Source organism: Festucalex cinctus, chromosome 1 (genome assembly GCF_051991245.1).
Source record: "Festucalex cinctus isolate MCC-2025b chromosome 1, RoL_Fcin_1.0, whole genome shotgun sequence".
Lineage (NCBI taxonomy): Eukaryota > Metazoa > Chordata > Actinopteri > Syngnathiformes > Syngnathidae > Festucalex > Festucalex cinctus.
Genome location: NC_135411.1, coordinates 8,243,834 through 8,262,759, shown reverse-complemented (window position 1 = coordinate 8,262,759; position 18,926 = coordinate 8,243,834). Strand labels below are relative to the sequence as shown.

The 18,926-nt window shown below is 36.8% G+C and overlaps 1 protein-coding gene across 3 annotated transcripts in view; it reads right to left on the bottom strand.

Moving 5' to 3' along the window:
* tnr (tenascin R (restrictin, janusin)) overlaps nt 1–18,926 on the bottom strand; it is a 169,084-nt gene that overhangs the window by 126,425 nt on the left and 23,733 nt on the right. For all 3 annotated transcript variants that reach the window (XM_077514753.1, XM_077514770.1, XM_077514763.1), the window contains exon 2: nt 12,164–12,212. The gene's annotated coding sequence lies outside the window, so the exon portion shown is untranslated. The remainder of the gene's footprint in view (nt 1–12,163; nt 12,213–18,926) is intronic.

Here is an 18,926-nt window from a genome sequence, read left to right as displayed (position 1 = left end):
TGAAATCAAATTGGTCGATAATTGCCGATAATTATCGGCAAATGTCTTTATGATCTGGTTGATCTGTATGACGTCAAATTGGTTGATAATTGCCGATAATTATCGGCGGATTTCTCTATGATCTGGTTTTTCTGTTTGACGTGAAATTGGTTGATAATTGCCGATAATTATCGGCAAATGTCTTTGTGATCTGTTTTATCTGTATGACGTCAAATTGGTTGATAATTGCCAATAATTATCAGCTAATATCTTTATGATCTGGTTTATCTGTATGACGTCAAATTGGTTGATAATTGTCGATAATTATCAGCAAATGTCTTTATGATCTGGTTTATCTGTATGATGTCAAATTGGTTGATAATTGCCGATAATTATCGGCGGATTTCTCTATTTTCTGGTTTATCTGTTTGATGTCAAATTGGTTGATAATTGCCGATAATTATCGGCGGATTTTTCTATTATCTGGTTTATCTGTATGACGTCAAATTGGTTGATAATTGCCGATAATTATCGGCGGATTTTACTATGATCCGGTTTATCTGTTTGACGTCAAATGGGTCGATAATTGCCGATAATTATCGGCCGCCGATATCGTGCATCCCTAGTTATATTATTATTCCCCCGCCCCCAATGCATTTCAATGGGCGTCAATAATATCCAGTCCCAATCCCCTCATGATTAGCGGGGGTGCACTGTACAGTAAACAAACAAGTTAAATAGATTCGATATATTGTTCCATCTTCCGATTGGATCATCTATCTCTTTTTTTTAAGTTAGTGATCATTGGTCAGCTCCAAAATCCTGATCATGTAAAGTCTGATATCCATTTTCTATAACGTTTGTCCTCATTACGGCTTGTTGATTTTCAGCCCACAGAATGTTTGCAGTCTCTCCATGCTGTGTGACAATGATAGTTTAATCCAAAGCAAAAAATAATTCTGTTCTCATCTAACCGACATCTTTGGTCGCATATGCGACCCTCAACAAAAAGTTGAAGATGCCTCAATCCTTTTTACAGGGGATTTCAGTCCACATTCTGCATTTCACGAAAAGACTGGACAAGTCACAAACTGGACAAGCCGCACGCTGTAAGCGTAAAGCCTGCCGCACAAAGATTAAAATATGAAAGAGTCACATTAGCCGTTCGCGCTCTGAAAAGATGCGCAGCCAGCCGGCGCGGCCAAGAAATGATACCAGTCTGTCAAGAATCCAGCCGAAATCAGACAAAGGGAAGAAAATAAACCAGTCTGTGGGAGCCTTTCAAGTATTTACAGCCGCATGTTGAGGATGCCAAAGCAAAAATTTGAGATCCTTTCACATGCATAGCAACTTAACAGAAAAGTCATGTTATATAATCAACATCATCATCATCATCATCATGTAATGCAGAGGTCACCAACCTTTTTGAAACTTCGAGCTATACCTCTTGGCTACTGATTAATATAAAGGGCCAAGAGTTTTATGCACACTTGTGTAGCTACTGGTTATTATGAATAATTAATGATATTCATCAATGTGAGAACATTGATCATGTTATGAGACCTTGTAATGATTTAACAAGATATGAAATAGATAACTATCAATATTAGAACTGTTAAAATTAATCGACAACTATTTTAACTCATTTGCTCCCAAAGACGAATAAATACGTTCTATTTTAAATGTCTTAAGTGTTCCAAAGACGTATTTATATGTTTGTTTGTTTGTTTGTTTTTTATGCTAGAGCATACAGAAGGCTTTGATGCAGCCTCTCAACTGCAAAGAACGGTTGAAGAAATGGTAGTTATTACACAAACGGACAGCAGGTGGCAGCAGAGTATAAGAGATCAACCAGGGCCATGTTGAAAACAAGCTGTTTCCCCACAATTCCATACGGATTTATGAATAATGATGAAACTTAGCTATATTCAAATGCTAATAGCTGCAAAAGGGAAACAAATATACTTTTTTTTTTCCTGATGAAAGAGGATACTTTAACTCATTCACTGCCAGTCATTATAGAAATTTTTTACATTTCCAATACTCACGTGATATTACATTCAATAATTATATATAAACCGAATCTACCAAATAACAGAATAGACTCCCTACTTTTTGTCCCGTCCCGTTCTTTTATAATTGACAGCAGAAAAATGTAGGTTTGCCAAAATACAGCCATTTCTCCCATGGACTCTGAAACTGTGTTTATTTCCTATAAAATGGGGCAATGATGTCATCTACCGGTGGTTGGGCATCAGTAAAGTTGTTTCCAAGTTTGATATTTACAGTGGAGCATGCTCAGATTCGCCCCTATTTAGCACCGCTCTAAAAAATACAATTGACAAGTATACTTGTCAAAGGCAGTGAATATCTTTCTTTTGGTAGTTTCCATGTTTTTATAGCAATATAACACAATATTCTGTGGATCTTGCAAAATCAGTCAAAATACAATAAAACAGCCAGGAGTGAAGGGGATTGCTTCTGTGAAAATGGCGTGGAGTGAATGAGTTAATAATCTAGTAATTGTTTGGAGCCATTTTTTTATTTTGAAATTGTCCAAATTCTCTGATTTCAGCATATCAACAGTAGTTGTTTACTGATTTCTGTAGTCCTTGATGAAAGAAGACGGATTATCTTTTGTGTTGAATCAAAATAACACATTTGCATACATCTGTTTTTACTTTGGAAAACAATGACCGAACTGGTAATATACAGTAGTACAACATCAACCCCCCCCCCCCCCCCCCCTTTTTTTTTTAATATGAATATGAAGTACAAAATAAACACCAATCACTGGTTAATAAATAGTAATCAGGGGGTAATATGCTTTCGTAATACACTTTAACGCAAAATTAAAATAAATCAGATTAGTTGATTTAATAATCAATAGATTAATCAATTCTAAAAATATTCGATATTGACAGCACTAATCAATATGTAACTATTTTTTCCCCCTATAAATCCCAGTAAATATTTCTATTTTCTAATGGTGACTTCTACAACCTTCCTAGAAAGTCACAATGCCCCGTCACTAATGAGTTATTTTTAGAACAGGCCAACGGGCAACTCCTGTGGTGCTTTACGCATGTCAGTGACCCCCCTGATGTAGTCATGTAATAATATCACAGCTGGAAATGTGGTCTAATTAGCAAGATCTCATCTTAACCGGTGCGTCAATTCATTCAGTTGCTTTTGTTTTGTGAATCTCGTCTAATTAACTGTTTTACATTTTCAGGAAATGCCCAACTCTAATTTCAAAGAAAAGACTGAATAATCGAAAACAAAACCTTTTACTCAGAACACTTTGACCAGTTGCTGGGCTTCGCTTCGACTGAAATCTTTCTGCCTCCCTTTTAGGTGAATCTTCCTTCCGCCTACTTTTTTTTTTTTTTTTTTTTTACACTGCCACGACCTCCAACAAAAAGCATCCATAAAAGCACTTCAAACAATGCTAGCAGTGAATAGCAGTGAATGTCGTGCACTAGCAAGATGCCAGATGCTGCATCCAAAATCCTATATTAGCATTGGAGTTAATGCTATCGGCATGTTACTTGTGAGTTGTCACCGATACCGATACCACTGTTTTAATGCAGTATCAGCACCTCTGCCGATACCGGTATCGGTATCGGAACAACACTAATATATATATATATATATATGTGCAAATCTTTCCACTCTGGAGCCCGGTTTCAAAAGTGATCGGTTTCAAGCTCCAAAATCGAGCCGCCGTGTGGTCGAACTGCCCAAACGGTAAGAAACTTGTGCGGATACATTGAAACGGGCTTTCGTGTGAATGGGGCCCTTGATTCTTTTATTTTACAGCCACTGACATGATTAGAAGCTATTTAATTTAACAGCTAATTGATTAGAAATACATTTATTTACTCTTTTAAATTGTTCGGACTTTATGCTACAAGACTTCTGTTGCAGATTGTATGCGGCGGCTTAAGACATTGCTCAGTACTTCATGAGGCTTCATCTCATCTGATCTTTTGAAACTCATTTTGAATTTGTTGCAATAGTCCTTCAAATATATCCATATATATTTTCTTTTTTTTATTTTTTTAAAGTAAATTGATTTCCACAATGCTCTGCAATTGGCTGGTGACAAGTATCATGTACGTCTTTCTCGCCTGAAGTTGGCTCGGATAGACTCCAACTCACCTGTGACCTTGAGTAACCTTAGTGAATAACTGTACTATCATATAACAAACTTTTCAGAAGCAAAAGCTTGATTGAAGCAATTTGATGTCCACAATAGCCAGATAAGATTTTGTGCTTGTGCTTGTTCGCTCCCTTGGGATCTGCCTGCTGAAATAGTCGCGGCAGTATGTCATCATGACAACCTCTCCGCTAATGAACTGGACCCTTTTTTGTCTATCTCCTCCTCACCAACCTATTGCTGAACGTGATAGCATCACAGCGCAAGCGTGTCTCGCCGCCGAGATAACACATTTCAATCTGGGCTCTTCACCCTCTGCTCCCTTTGGGCCAATATATAACCTGATCCTACCTCAGTTCAATACACACCATTTAAACATCCTGACATGATGTCATCACAGATGTTGTTCAAAGAGTGGCGGGCTGATAATGGAAAAGGTGCGATACAAATCTGTCATCTGCCTGGGCTGCGAAAGCTGTTTACACATACAAAATCAAATGAAGACTACAATCAAATCAGTCAGGCCAAATATTTACATAACAGTTTTGCAAAAATAACCTTGTTCCTAAAATAAAAGATCACTTTCTGTTGAGATACAATTACCTACCTAAATGAAATTTATCTTCTCATGCTGGTAAATGTGTTCAGATGACTGTATTACAAAATCACTAGAACTGAAGACATTTAAAGAGCAAAGAGAACAAAAATAGCTTAATAAAACTAGACTAAGTGCAATTTCTGGAGAAATTGCGTGGGAATGCTGAAAGCTGAAAGCTATATGCTATAAGCTATAAGCTATATGCTATATATATATATATATATATATATATATATATATATATATATATATATATATTAGGGGTGTGAATTGCCTAGTACCTGACGATTCGATTCGTATCACGATTCACAGGTCACGACTCGATTCGATACCGATTAATCCCGATACGAATTTATAAGTCGATTGTTGCGATTTTTTTTTCATTCACATTTAGAAAAAATACTAAGCAGTAAGCTTGTAGAGTGTAAGATTTATATGAAAATGTATTATTTATTTATCTGCAATTTCAGTCTTATAGAGGTTGTAATCTGTTTCATGTTTGAACAGCATTAAAATAAAATATTAAGGCTTAATGTTCCGTTCATATAACATTCTTCCATGCTCAAGGTGTGAATCCTAACCCGAAGTCAGACGTTTTGTTGAATATTTTTCCATTAAAAATGGAAGTTTAAAAATCGATTCACACACACACAAAAAAAAGAAAAAAAAAGGCAATGATGATAAGACGCTGAATCGGTAAGACTACCGAATGAACAATTCTGAGCTCTTAAAAATAAAAAAAATAAAAAATTAAAAAAGATTTTTTTTATTGAATCGATTCGAGAATCGCGCGATGTAGTATCGCGATATATCGCCGAATCGATTTTTTAACACCCCTAATATATATATATATATATATATATATATATATATATATATATATATCCCTGATAAGCCCGTAATGGGTTTCTACCTCACCTTCACACATATTTATTTTCATTTTGACTGCCATATTTGTATTTTTTAAGATTGTGTGTACACATACAAACATACATAGTATCCATAGTATCCCTCAGATACTCAATAAATATTCAATGCTAGATTATGACTTGTCTGAAAACTTTCCCTTGAAGGAGTTTCCCCACAAACATATCAAGTAACCAGCTGTGCAAAAAGAAAATATTCTTGAATTTCTGCCTCCTTTTATGGCGCGTCTGCACCGAGAATTCTTCCTCCTTGCTGCATTGTCTCATGGCGCCTGCGCCATAATCAAGAGTGACACAGGCGCGCGCGCACTATAATCCTCCGTGATTAGAAACCTGACATCAACGGCTTCCGCTGCTGTCACTCTTCGCTCAGGCAGTTCAAGGTGGGAATGTTGTTCTCGTCTGCACACAAAGCGCTCAGACGCAGCGAGGGGGCCCATTGTTGTTCTGACGCTAAGCCGGCAGCCGCGGGAGTCGCGGCGAGGAATTGTGTCCGTGTGAAATGGCAGCGCGAGAATAGGACGACAAGTGTAATAGCGCACTTCTGAAGCCAACGTTGTCATGTTACATGTCAAGTCTCTCCAAACTCCCAGACGGCTGCCGTGCAATTGTTCATTCCAAACTGGGCTTGTTTGGACTTCAATCTATTATCACTGTTCATTGTTCGCATTTGGTAAAGGGAGAGAAATTCGGACAAGTTTCAGCTGAACGTGTGTCAGGGGTGTCAACATTAGGGTTGACAACTGTCCCGTATTATCCGGGGCGCCCCGTATTTTTAGGCTAAATTGTTATGTCTCGTACGGGACCTCAAAAGTCCCGTAAAAAAATTCTCAATTCTTACACGAAATGCAGCAAACGGCGTCTTTGCCGTTTTTGGACCACGGCTGCTCCCGTAGGTTGACAAGTGACAAGGAAGTTGCTCGTAGCCAATGAAATGAGTCGCTGGGTGTGACGTTATGTGCAAGGTAAGAGAGGCAACAAGAAAAAAAAAAAAATGAGGCAACTAGAGAGAGAGAGAGAGAGAGAGGCACTTCCTGGTTTCGTCACAACTTCATGTCACCTACACTCTAAACTCCGATCTTAATACGTCGGCTGCGAACGTATCAGCGGGAGCAATACAAGATGTATTCTCGTACTATTTATGAACAAATACTAAGAGAATTTAGCTTGCTGGCAAGTTTCGCAATCGGCGCTTAACACAGCAAACCGCATTCGACAGGTCCTAGTTCAGCTAAAACGGCAATGTCACAAAGCACGGCACCTGTCAGCCAATCACAGGCATCATGCATCGTCACGTGCATTTGTTGTAGCGGCTTATACTGCACAAGTGGCTAGAAAATAATAATAATAATAATAATAATAATAATAATAATAATAATGTGTAGTGTTGTCCAGTCGGTTCGGAAGAGAGAATGGATAAACCCGTAAGAAAGTAAAGAAAGAAAAATTTTACCTAAACTTGCTTATTTTGCTTTGACGAGTTATTTTTACTTAAAATGATATTGTCAGACATGATCATTGGGCTTATTATTAGAGACTTTTTACTTAATCATCTTATTTGCTCAAGCAGCCTTGGGTGTTAACAGCCAGTTTTAAGTACCGTGAGGCTTAAAACAAGCATTTTCCACATTTTAACTAAACAACATAAAAGGCGCTGAATTCGGGTTTCATAAAATTCATTTTCTTATTTTAAGATGTTGCATAATCTAGAAATAAGATAAATGGACAAATTAAAGTATAGAAATAATCAGACAAGTTAGGTTTCGTGATATTTACGAAGCTCATTTTTTGCCTTTTCCGCCATCCAAATGAAGTGGTCTAGTGGTAGAGTGCCTACCCTCAAACTTGGAGGTTGTGGGTTCAATCACGGCCTGGCTCAACTCAACTCAGCTTTATTTATAAAGCAACAAAGACAATAAAAAAAAGTGACCTATTACTTCCCTGCTTGACACCCATGCAAAGGTATACAAAAATACGCATGTATTTGAAGAAAATAGTTTTATTACGGCTTGGAAAAAGTCAAAATAACTTTTTTTTTTTTTTTTTTTAATAAAAATACTATTTTCAAGACTGCTGTGGTTGATATGGGAATAGTATTATTTTCTTATTTTTCTAAATCTTACAGGTAAATTTAAGTCAATTTTTCTTTTTCTGTTGCCAGATCATTTTGCTTATTTGAAGTAATAATTTTCTTATTTTACTATTTTTTTTTCTTAAATTTTGTACTGTCCTTTTTGCTTAAGCATACATGCTTCATACCACTTTGGGGGGGTTAAAGGGATACTTGACTCATTTAGCTATTTCCAGCAGTAAGTATGTAATATTTTGTCCAGAATTAATTTGATAACTTCATTATTTTTCGTGTGCAATTAATACCTTTAAAAACAAAATTTTCCACTTGCTTTTTTATTTATTTATTTATTTATTTATTTTTAAACTTAAAAAAAAATAAATAAATAATAATTTTCCACTTGCTTTTGACTGAAGATGACATCGCGTGTGCTGAGGAAATATGTAATGACCAATCACAGCTCACCTGTTTTCTCAGTTTGGCCGTGTCGGGTTTGCAAGATGAGCTGTGATTGGTCGTTACCCGAGGCCGAAGCAACTGTGGATTTTGCAATTTTATTTCCTATTCAACAAACACAATATTGATCAGAATAGCGTGTTCAGATTAGGGGGCTGCATATAACTTATTATTGCGCCTCATTTTGCGCAAGGGGACGCAAAATTGCGTTCATCGAGTGCATATTTACGCTCGCTAACGTGCAGTATAATAAAAGTAGAGTATGTGTTTCGGGAAGCTCGGAAAGTGAGCCGCCATTGTTGAAAAGACGAAGCGGTTTCAAGGAGTGAATGACATGCGGCGAACTGCCGTCGCTCACAGTGTTTCATTGTTGTCGATCTGTAACGAAATGACGATAGTCATTAAAGGCCCTCTCAGCCTCGCTTTTGTTTTGTCACAAAAGCGAAACATATTAGCGTCAAAATCACTTTTCCGCTTGACACGTTTCTTTTCGCAGAGCGCTCATTTTCGTTGCTCCTTTGAAAGGTTTAGTGCCTTTATTTGTCATTCAATGCAAAAATTCGGCGGGTCTTGGAAGTTCAGTTAAAAATGGTCTAAAATTGCTTTCAATATGGGGAAATCTACTTTGAAAAAAGCTAGCAGTAATTGAGTTAATGGCACATATCTGAAACTACCGCACATATTGTAGCACCTACACATTTTATTGTATTATGTATTATTTAGGGATGGGCGAGTACCGATACCAGGTATCGATATCGGGCCGATACCAGCCTTTTTTTCAAGTACTCGTGACGCAGACGAGTACAAGCGAGCGATGGCAGAGGGGGAAGACGTTAAGTGAGTCCTCCTTGCCTGTAAGTGGCGCTAGCTTGCAGCAGTTTTTCACCAAAACTTCACCTGTTTGGAAATACTTCAAAATTGTGGATCTTAAACTAAAAGAGCATTTTTGTGTTTTATTTTGAGCGTTAAGACTATTGAAGAGTGACTGTGCTGTTTTTTTGTCAAAATTAAAGGAAATATATTTGTTTAAAAATATCTTTTAGTGATTTTTTTTATTTGTCAAAATGTACTACTGGTATCGGTATCGGTGAGTACTCAGGGTCTGAGTATCGGTATCGGTCTGAAAAAAAGTGGTATCGAACATCCCTAGTATTATTTTCAGAGTCTCTCTCAAAAGAGCATCGAAAAGCTGCAGCTCATTCAGAAGTGATCCGAATACATTGCGCCAGGCTTTAAGGCTTTTCACTGGCTCCCCGTCGGCTGTAGAATCAATTTCAAAATTCTGCTCCTGGTCTATAAATCGCTCAATGGTTTGGTGCCCTCCTGAATACAATCAAGAGATGCTGATTGAATAGAAACCCAGTTGGGTTCTGTGGTCTGCAGACTCAGGTCAAGCAGCGGAGGCCAAGAGGTCAAAGCAAACATGGTGAAGCTGCATTTAGCCGTTTTGCTGCACACAAATGCCTTCAGAAGTGAAGTCAACCCAGATGATTTTTAATCCAGGTGAAAAAAAACAACAACATTGCTTAAGTGAAATACTTTTATTTTAATATGCTTAAATACTGTATCAGCTTTTCGGTGCTGTGTATTTCCTTTTGTGAAGCACATTTATTTGTCTTGTGTATGAAATGTGCTATATGAGTAAAGATGATTTTGTAATTGATTATCAAATTAATCGGAAACTATTATTTTAATAATTGGAGCCATTTTTTTTAAATTATTATTATTAACTCATTCACTCGCCGCCATTTTCACATTTCGCAATCCCGTTCGCTCCCGGCTGTTTTACTAGATTTTGACTGATTTTGCAAGGCCCACAGAATATTGTGTTCAATTGATATAAAAGCATGAAACCTATCAAAAGAAAGATTAAAGTCTCTTCTTTCATCAGGAAAAAAAGTATGTTTCTATCTGTTTCCGTTTTGCAGCAATTAGCATTAGAAGAGAGCTAAGTTTCATCAATCTTCACACATCTATTTAAAATTGTAAGTAATTGAGCTTTTTTTCTACATGGCCCTGGTTGATCTCCTTTGCTCTGCTGCCACCTGCTGGCCGTTTGTGTAATAACTACCATTTCTGCAACCGGTCTTTGCAGTTGAGAGGCTGCATCAAAGCCTTCTGTATGCTCTAGCATAAAAAAAACAAAAACAAAAACGTATAAATACGTCTTTGGGACACTTAAAACATTAAAAAAAACAACGTATTTACACGTTATTGGGAGCAAATGAGTTAAAGATGATCTGTTTCAGCACATCATCAGTCATTGTTCACTGATTTCTGTCGTCCTTCATGAAAGAAGACTGATTATCTTCTATGTTTAATCGAAATAAGACTTTTGCAAACATCTGGTTTTACGTTGTAAAACAATGTCCGAACCGGTCATGTACAGTAGTACATTAATCCCATTTTCTTGTAATCACCATATGAATGTGAAATAAACACGAAATCAGCGGTTAATAAATAGTAATCAGGGAAAAATGCTTTTGTTGTACACTTTAATGGAAAATTCAAATGAATCCAATTAGTCGATTAATCGGTTGAATAACAGATAGATTAATCGATTCTAGAAATATTCGATAGTGATAAAACTATTCCGGTTTTTGCTCAAATGTGTTTACAATGTTTTCAAAAGGTGTGTTTCAATAAGTTTAAATGTGTTTAAAAAATTGGGAAACCAAAAATATTTCATATAGCCTCTCGATAGTACAGTTGGGTCTGGAACCTGAAGATGTGTTCACTTCTCTCTGAATAAAACTGTGACTCTGTGTTCATGATTTTATCCACTATATTCAACACTCACTGTTTTCTCCATTAGGCGCACTGTCAAAAATTCTGCCTTTTATATGAATCCAGGTATTTAGGCAACAGTTGGCCGTGCATCCGTGTTGCTAGATCTACATTCAAACAAAAATGATGAGTAATTACTAGGGATGTAAAGATAATGGCGATATCGTGATATCGCGATATTAAAACTGCCACAATATCGTCGTCGTCATGTTCACGATATTTAAAAGCAACACATCTGTTAAAAAAAAAAAAAGTCAGGTTGAGTTCCATTTGTGCAGTTCTAGCACCTCCTGGTGGATATTCTTTTAGTGCAACTTAATTTTCATCAGGCATGTTTTGGCCTTCTATGTTTCAAATCTACACTAATTGTCAGATGAAGGGGAATGTAATATGTTTGTGAACAGAGTAAATATGTGTGCGTGCATTAGTGCCTCAATATGAAGTGTTATTAGAGATTGTAGACGCTTTTTATGCATTTCTGTTATGTACATAAGCACAATATCTTTTTTTTTTAGTTTTTTTTTAAGTATGAGCTCATTTCTTCTTACAACATTGTGACCATTTTTAAAGATCGCCAACCTCTCCGCAATATCGTGATAATTATCGTACCGTGAGCTTCATATCGTGATAATATCGTATCGTGAAGGTTGCACATCGTTACATCGCTAGTAATGACACTAAATGCCTCTTGACTCTTCATTCATGTATTAGTCGCGCTCTTTAGGACTTTTAATGATGTTCTGTGTAGATTTCAAATGAAAACTAAATCATCTAAATAGAAACAGATGATGTTCTTAAGCACATTTTGGTAATAAAGCAAGCCAATATTTAAAGATGGTATGTGACTCCATTCCGCATTTACAGACTGAATACAGAACCGACAAGACTCGTGCGCGTGTGTGCGTGTGCAAGAGCGCGTGTTTACCAAGTGATAGTGAGGTGACAATTGATTCTGTCCCAATTAGAAAGTCCCTGATGGTGATGAATCGGCGCAAGGAAATTAGCCCAAGATGAGCGCTAATTGTCTGATGAGATGCGCTTCGGTTTGATGAATGCACAACAAGCCGGCGCACATAAAGCGCGCCGTTAAACGCCGCCGACCATTAAATTGCACATTGCAGATATTGTCAAACGGAAACGTGCAAATGTGCGCGGGTGTGTCCGCGGGTCTTGTGTGTGTATACCTTTAGTCCGAGTAGTTTGGCGAAATCTTGCCTGTCGCCTCGCACTTGTCTAGGAGAGAAGAAAGGACACTTTCAGATGACTTCATCACTAAGCTGTGGAGCCGCACTGGTAGATTGTATAAAGTGGAAGTCAACATGAAACATTTCTGGACAATAATAAGTAGTGTTGTTCCGATACCGTTTTTTGGCTCCCGATACCGATGCCAATACCCAGCTTTGCAGTATCGGCCGATACCGATACCATACCGATACTTAAGGTTGTTTTTTTTTCTCAACATAAAAAAGCTGTCCTGCCATTGGTTCAGCGCATTCAAGGGCCAATAGGATATCTTAGATCGGCATGTAGTGAACATGTCACATATCAGTGAACGTTGTGCACGAGCAAGACACAAGATGCTGCATCCAAAATCCTATATTAGCGTTGGAATTAATGGTATCGGCATGTTACTTGTGAGTAGTCACCGATACCGATACCACTGTTTTAATGCAGTATCGGCACCTCTGCCGATACCAGTATCGGTATCTGAACAACACTAATAATAAGTTATATGTGACCCCACTAGTCGAAACAATACATTCTGATTAATATTACCTTTGCGGAATATGAGTTATGAAGCAAAATCCAGCCATTTTATCCATCTCAGGGGGCGGCCATTTTGTCATTTGCTGTCGACTGAATCACATCTCAGCTTCAGAAAACGGGTGAGCTTTAATTGGTAATTGCCTGAGCCCTAAGGCAGCAACTGTGATGTCATCTTCAGTCGACAGCAAGTGGAAAAATGGCCGCCCCATGAGATGAATAAAAACGGCGGGATTTTGCTGCATAACTCATATTCCACTAAGACGATATTAACCAGATATTATTACATATTTAGTCTATTGGGGCTGCAGAGAACATATTACTGTCTTTTTTTTTTTTTTTTACTTCCTCTTTAACCTAATTTGCTCCCAAAAACATATAAATACGTTCTATTTTAAATATTACCATGGTCCCAAAAATGTATTTATACTTTTTTTTTTTATGCGTTTTTATGCTAGAGCATATAGAAGGCTTTGATGCAGCCTCTGAACTGAAGAGAATGATGGAAGCAATGGCCAGCAGGTGGCAGCAGAGTATAAGAGATCAACCAGGGCCATGTTGCAATTTTCCCAACTGTTCTAAACAGATTTGTGAATAATGATGAGACTTAGTTATATTCTAATGCTAATGTGCTTCAAAACGAAAACAAGATACAACTATACTTTACTTTACAACTAGACTTTAATCTCTCTTTGAGTAGGTTCCATGTTTTTGTAGCAATGGAACACAATATTTTGTGAGGCTTGCAAAATCACTCAAAATCCAGTCAAACAGCCGGGAGCCAAGGGGGTTGCTTCAGTAAAAAAATGGCTGGGAGTGAATAAGTTAAAGGTTTAGCGCATCATTCAGCTGTTTTTCCACCAACAAGACCAGGAACTTTGAGTTCTGGGTAAAGGCAGTTCTTGGTTGTAAAAGTTCAGCAGGGAATTTAGAATTGTGTTCTTCGAGTTCTTGGTAATTCATTCAAATGAGTTTGATTGAGTCCAGCCGATGTAAAAACCACGCCCCCAAATTTGACCAATCAGCCGTGGTCATTGCAGTCCGCTCCCTCAAAATTCCTGCCTGGCTCGGCAAGACCCTGCTGCTGAGATGCCCCCTGGGGAATTTACTTACCCTGATAATTGTTGTTGGTGGAAAAATGAATTTTACCAAGGCAAACTGAAAAGTTCTCCAAAAGTTCCAGCGGTGGAAAAATGCCTAATGGCGCTTTACAAAATGGCTTACTACACTGTTACGTATCAGCAGGATTATTTTACATAAAAACCAGCCCAGGACCAAGTTTCATCATACTGATGTACTTGAGACTCAACTCAACAGTAATATTAGTCATTCTTCGCAGAGGATGAAGAATATAGGTCTTTGCCTGTGTCATCCTAATTGAGGAACAAGTCACAAACAATAAGACACTTGTGAATCATTTGAAATTTGCCTCTAAGATAACAGAAAACACAAACTCTTTGTTGTCATTATTTTTGTAGTGCGTCTGCATTTCTGCCAAAAACAATCCGCAGATTTACACACAGATGGTTGGCTCTACAATGCGCACACGCGTAAAGCCAACAGAGTTCATTTGTGCTTTTCCTGCGCCGGGATGAAAGGGAAAATATCGACACTGGTTTGCTTTTGCAGTCGCATCTTTCTGCTGTTGTTGTTATCGTTGCATCCCTTGCACGATACACAAGGCCGAGCCCCTTTTGCTCTCGAGGGACCCCCTCACCCTCTGGAGAGCCAAAATGGCGCGCTTTGTTGGTCGCAGAGGAAATGCACATTCGCGAGGGAACGGTGTTAGTTTCAAACGGAATCCTTACAATGAAGGGGAACGTTCAATGGAAAGACAACAAGGAAATGTAAATGTTTTTCATCGGTTTGTTTTTCTTATCATATGCTAATATGATGTGAGATGAAGAACAAGTTATTCATTTTCAGACAATTTAATAACACACGGGCTTTTGTATATCACGTGTGAAGTTACTTGTTTACTAGGACAGATTTGAGGCAGGCTTTTTTTTTAAACATGCTCCCTGGAGCAATAATTGGGAAAATTTAAGATCAAAAGAAAGACGAAGCAAAGCTGAGCTTCCACGCTTTAGATTAATAACAATGATGCCTGAATATTGAATATTTATAGTTGTTGAATATTCAAAGATTTTTATGATTTTTTAAAAAAAAAAAATTATTTTTTATTTTTTTTAGAAATAAAGTATTTTAAAAAAGTTTTTTTTTTAGGGGAGCCAACCCACATTTTCCTTTTTCTTTTTTTTTTTTTGAACTGATTTTTTATTATTATTATTATTATTATTTTTTTAATAGAAATAAAGTATTTAAAAAAAAAAGTTTCTTTTTTTTAGGGGAGCCAACCCACATTTTCCTTTTTCTTTTTTTTTTTAAACTGATTTTTTTATTTTTTTTTAATAGAAATAAAGTATTTAAAAAAAGTTTTTTTTAGGGGAGCCAACCCCACATTTTTCTTTTTTTTCCTTTTTTTTTTTAAATACTTCAATAAACAAGATTTTCACTATTTGTGGTCCGCTGTAATGTTCCCTTGCTATAATGTGGTTCACTTTTCATGGCCTCACTGTTTCGCGGGTTTTTTGTGTGTGCAATTTTGCATGCATTTTTTTTTTTTTTTTTTACAGTAATGTACCTATTCACGTCTATACTCGAACATGCCTTCCATGTGTTTTATGAATGCAATGCTTCCTACGTCATTATCAAAAAGTTAAAATCTTGCGTCCCCAAAAAAGAAGGCAAAAAAAAAAACAATGCCTCTTTAAAAGCTTCCACTTGGTAACCTCAACACACGTTTCTCTGTCCGAAAGCCACCCGACACCGTACATATATCATACTGACTTATTGAATTGGAGGAGTATGAAATATCTGGGATGATAGATTGTTGGTATTTAGTCGGCTTGGCATATAGCCGCTGGTGAATTGTGAATTCAGGGTGTGTAAGTGGATTTGGGGGGGGAGACAAATAGAAAGTATTTTTCACACTGACCAACAATAAAACACGTTCCTTACTTTGGCTTGAATTGTCAAGGAATGATTGCGCAATACTTGCTTTTAATTAAAAAAAAAAAAAAAAATGAAAATTGAGAGACGTCCCAATAATGTTGCAAGTCAATAATTACCTGCACTGGCTGATGGCGTTTAATTTACCGACATGCCTTTCAAATGTCATCATTGACTTTGGAAATGTGGCAATAAAAATAATGAAGCCGGCGCCGGCGTTTGAGCTCGAGACTTGATTTGTGTTGAGCGGCTGAAAATGAGATGTTTGTCGACAGTGCGGTGCGGGGAAATGAGACTGGGAATCCATAAGACCGTCTTCATTGCTCTTGCTTGATTGCTTTTGGAACTAAAAACGACTTGGGTTGAAAAATTACTGGAATTTTCAAAGTTGCACATTTTTCCGTGGCAATAAACGGAATTTATTAGATTGAGGGTTGGCACTTAAAAGGGAACTTAAAGTAGAAGTTAACCTTAAGCATATCCACCTGACTACCAGCAATTCAAATTTGTCCACTGTAGTGGACCATTTTAAACCTGAATATCTCCCACCCAGTGCATACGATTGAATTAACTCCTTTTGTGCTCTTTAGAGGACATTCAGAGCTTTCCAATGATACCAAATGTGCAGGGGTGGAGCTTTGCTACCTTTGATTGCATCATAAAAGAAAATGGCTTCCCTCAGTGCAAGCACTTTTTAGGGAAGAAGAAAAGTAAATGTATAACACTTTTTATTGAACAAATTTAGGCTTTAAATAATGTTAGCATGTTTTCTACAAGACTCTTAAAAACACATTAAAGTATTGTTTAAATTATATTAACTGTATTTGAGCCTAGCAAAATGTCCTCTGTAGTGGACACATCATACCTCAAAAATATATATATATTTTTTTCAGAAATTTCTTTTGCAGAATTAGTTACTTCACAAAGATTGGGGAATATCAAAAATAAACATGATTGGACAACATTTTTTTTCAGGAGGATATACAGTAATATGTTATACGTGACCTCATAAGTCTAAACATGACATTCTGATTAATACTGTATTACATTTGTGTAACATGACTTATGCAGCCGTTTTAATCCATCTCAGGGGGCGGCCATTTTGCCACTTGCAGTCGACTGAAGATGACATCACAGTTACTCTAGCTCAGGCAACGACCAATCACAGCTCACCTGTTTTCTGAAACTGAGCTGTGATGTGTTGTTATCTGAGACCTGAGCAACAAAGATGTCATCGTCAGTGCTACCTTGAATTACTAAGGGTTCCATTTAGGACTTTTGCTTCATCGATCCTTTTGCCCTGACTTGCGAGCATTGACCTTAGACTTAGACTTAGATTTAAACTTAGACTTGACTTTATTGATCCCTTTGGGATGGCTCCCTCTGGGAAATGTACATGTCCAGCAGCAATAAGAACAGATAATAAAATAAAAAAATAATTAAATCAATCAATAAATAAGGTTATTACATCAGAGATTGAACTATTATTATTATTATTATCATTAATAATAATAATAATAATAATAATAATAATAATAATAATAATAATAATAATAAAATATAAAATAAAAATTCAATCAATCAATAAATAAGGTTATTACACCAGAGATTGAATTAATAATAATAATAATAATAATAATAATAATAATAATAATAAAAAGAAGAGTGATTTTTTTTAATGGTCAATAATAAGTTGTATGCACACTACTAGTCTTAAAATGGCATTGTGATGAAAATTGATGTGATGAATATTAATTATAGTGTTTGTGGAATATGAATTGAGCCGCAAAATCCACCTGTTTTTATCCATCTTAGGGGGCGGCCATTTTGTCTTGTTTTGCCATTTGCTATCTGACGATGACACCACCATTGCTAAGGGCTGATTTGACGGTCGTAATCCAGAAAACAGGTGGCCCATGATTGGCATGGGCTGTAATTAAGATTCTGATGGTATGATAACCGTGAGCAAAAATATTTGAGTATCAAGTTTATCATGTCTTATATCCATCCATCCATCCATCCATCCATCTTCTTAACTACTTTTCATTTTGTTTTAAACTCCACTTTAAAGTTGGTACCAAAAAATGTATTTGTACAAATTAAGGCCTCCACCCATCTGGTTTCGAGTAAACAAACAAACAACCCCCCGAGCCACACAGTTGTGAGAAGATAATATGCTACAAAACCAAGTGATGGTGTTTCATGGACAAAAGTATTGTGGAACAGAATTGTCCAAAATGTTTGTAAAGATGAAGATTTAAAGTTTGCTATTTACTGGTCGACAACTGCAGCAAGCTATTGACTGAACTGTCTTCTGTTTGTTTGTTTATTATTTGCTGCACTGTGAGTTGTAGAGAAGTTTGGAAAGACCAGCGATTCCTCTCACTTGACATTTTTGGCTAATACATATTTCGCCATTTCAATTACTGGCGGAACACTGTGTTGTAATAAAATGTCATTTGAGGTGCGGCACGCTAAATTGCTACCGGATTCGATTCAATAATGCAAAAGTGACATTTAATTGTGAGCAAATCCATTAGCTGAGTAATGTTGACTTTTAGTCCTGAACAAATAGATGAAGTTTATTTTTCAGTCGAAACTTCCCACATCATCTGAAATGCAACAGAGGTGCCTTAAATTAATCAGGTAATATCATGAGGCAATATTTGATGTTTTTTTGTTTTTTTTTTCGCAGAATATTGAGACTATTTTTGTCAAATTAATTCTTCGAATAGTGAGTCTTTAAAGCAATACACCACTAAAAATTCATTTTCATTATTTGATAACACATCTATAAAGAATAAAGTACAAATCTCTATGGCATCTTATTCCCTGCATTTTTTTTCTAAGCCGATTAAGTATCAAATTAAAAAAAAAACAACCTACCCTGGGACGCGCCATTATCCATTCACGTTACCGCTATGATGTATCGGGTGCATAAACAACGGCCGCCTTCGTTCATTTGAACGCGAGTTTTCTGACGTAATGATCAAGAAAAATGTCGCCTTCTAATGCCAAATATTGTACCAATTGTAATTGATGTAATCATCAACATGTCAGATTGCATGTCCTTCCTTTGAGAGCACGAAAATGTTGCTGGCAGAGCAAGTAAAATCTGGCCGGACGTTCGATGTTTGATATTCACGCTTACCGCCCAGGTTAGGGACCGTC